The 2,201-nt window shown below is 37.5% G+C and overlaps 1 pseudogene; it reads left to right on the forward strand.

Moving 5' to 3' along the window:
• Positions 1-215: 215 nt before the first annotated feature.
• LOC119250978 (TIMELESS-interacting protein-like) lies at positions 216-943 on the forward strand (annotated as a pseudogene).
• The last annotated feature ends 1,258 nt before the right edge of the window (positions 944-2,201 follow it).

Raw genomic sequence — 2,201 nt, forward strand, 5'->3', positions numbered from 1 at the left:
CAGAAATGTTCACATTGGTTTTCTAAAATGTGTAACAACCTCTCAATACCTGATATGTATGTAATCAACATGTCAATGTTAATTGCCGCTTATAATATTGTATACTTCAATGGTTTAATATTACATAATTGTTTCTACAGAAAATAGGGAGAAAGGGGGATGTGCGAGGTTTATCTGTCGCGACCAAGTCCGCGCTGTGCCTGATGCATTCTGCTTGAGAGGAAAAGATGGAGGAACAGCAGGATGGCTTGATTGATCTCCCAGATTATGAACATGTAGAAGATGAAACCTTTGCTCCTTTTCCACCTCCGACTGAGAGAGAAGATGGAGAAGAAACGGAAGCTGATAAAGATTCATTTCAGAGAGAGGACTTCCAGCATTAAGGCATGTGTTTGATAAGGCAAAATTCAAAGGTGAAGGGGCATGAAGTTGAAGACTCTAAATCAGACACATGGCGCACTGGGCACATAGGCTATTCCCTAAACTGTAATTTGAAGATTTTTATTGACAGAGTTGAATACCTGGGAAATAAAAAGGAAATTCAGACATGTTTAAAACAAATCAACTTGATCTTCCTATTGTACATGAAGATTTTGTTAGCAATAATGATGAAGTGGCAGAAATACTGGCCATGATGAATGACTACTGAATTAGATCCCTTTTTGACAAGCTCATTTCAAAGTGAGCAGTTTGCTTCCAAGTCAAGTAGAAGTCTAACAGAAGAGCACAACAAAGAATTGAGAGAAATAAACAACTGGCCTTGGAAAGAAGGCAGGCAAAGCTACTGAGTAATAGCCAGTCACTAGGAAATGACTTATTGATGAACACATCTACTGTACAGGCAGTTGAAGAGGTTAATACAGGTGAGAATCAACAGGAGGAAGAGGTTAATACAGGTGAAGATCACAGGAGGAGTCAAATGGATTTAACAAAGACATTCTAGACAGTCCAATAATGCTGCTACTGCCAATACTGCAAATGAAGAGGAGGAATTAAAATCAGAGGAAACACAAACATACTAGTCCTTTTAAAATGTGCACTAATTTACCATATATGTCACTGAGGTTATAGGCTTCCACTAAGAGAAAGTCTATTAATTTCCTGTTCTCCAAGTTTGGATATCCATGTATTTTGTCTACTTTGTGTTAAAATCTTTATGTAATAAAATTTTTTGCAAATTTTTGTTAAAAGAAAAAAAAAAGAAAGAAATATGGGAGAAAGGACCTCGGCAGATTCCTATAGATGGAAATGTTGAGAGTAAAAATTCCTTCAAAGAACTGAATAGACCTGGAAATAAACCTGATTTTACTAAGTTTTGTTTGACATAATCCTGTAATTTTTTTTTTGTTTTGCATTTTGTCCTGATTCAACAAAGTTTTCTTGTTTTGAGTGACCAGGACCTGCAGCAATGTTGCATTTTTTTTTTTCCAGCAGCGCTACCTTGTGTTCACATTTTCTCTCCCCTTGGTACCAACACAGCATGAAAATAGTGGTAGTAATTTTTTTAATCTTCATGTCAGTGTCTATTTTTGCATAACTTCTTAGGAATTTTGTCTGCTTGAAACAAAAACAATTGGCCATGAGTGTCACTGTGTGGCTGTGAGTGGAATCTTCCAGGAGGATGAAACAGCTGAACCAAGAAGAGGAGAACCCGCTGCTTTGTCCATGGGCTCCAGAGACCCCTAAGGGAGGTGGGGAACTGCCTCCCTGGGCAGGACTGGACGACCTGGAAAAAGGAAAAGCCCCGGTACCCTTGAGAAGAGGAAGCACAGGTGGATTCTGGCGAGACCAACTTTGTTCTTGAAGCCTACGTGCGTGGACCAGACGTCGAGAGTTTGTTCTCATGCTATATGGAGTGTCCAACAAAGCAGCTAAAATTGATGTTTGGTTATTCTGCCCTGTGATTTTATGCAAAAATAGGCAATATATTTAAAAGTAGATTTGTTTTGCAAACTTATGATATGCTGTTGAACCAATTTAGGATCAAGGTGAGAGAACTTGTTTTTGTATAAGTTGAATAAATTTTAACATTTTTTCCTGTGATTTGATCTCTTTGCTGTTTTATTTTTAGCTAATAGCTCCAGATTTTTTTTGTTTTGTTTTTTTTTTTTTTTTCTCTTGGACTGATAAACTATTTTCCAGGAATGGAGGACTTTTGCTTTCCACAATGGGCAATACCTGGAGAGACTGATTTTATTTTT

The sequence above is a fragment of the Talpa occidentalis genome, unplaced genomic scaffold (assembly GCF_014898055.3).
Source record: "Talpa occidentalis isolate TD23 unplaced genomic scaffold, MPIMG_talOcc4v2.1 talOcc4.19, whole genome shotgun sequence".
Lineage (NCBI taxonomy): Eukaryota > Metazoa > Chordata > Mammalia > Eulipotyphla > Talpidae > Talpa > Talpa occidentalis.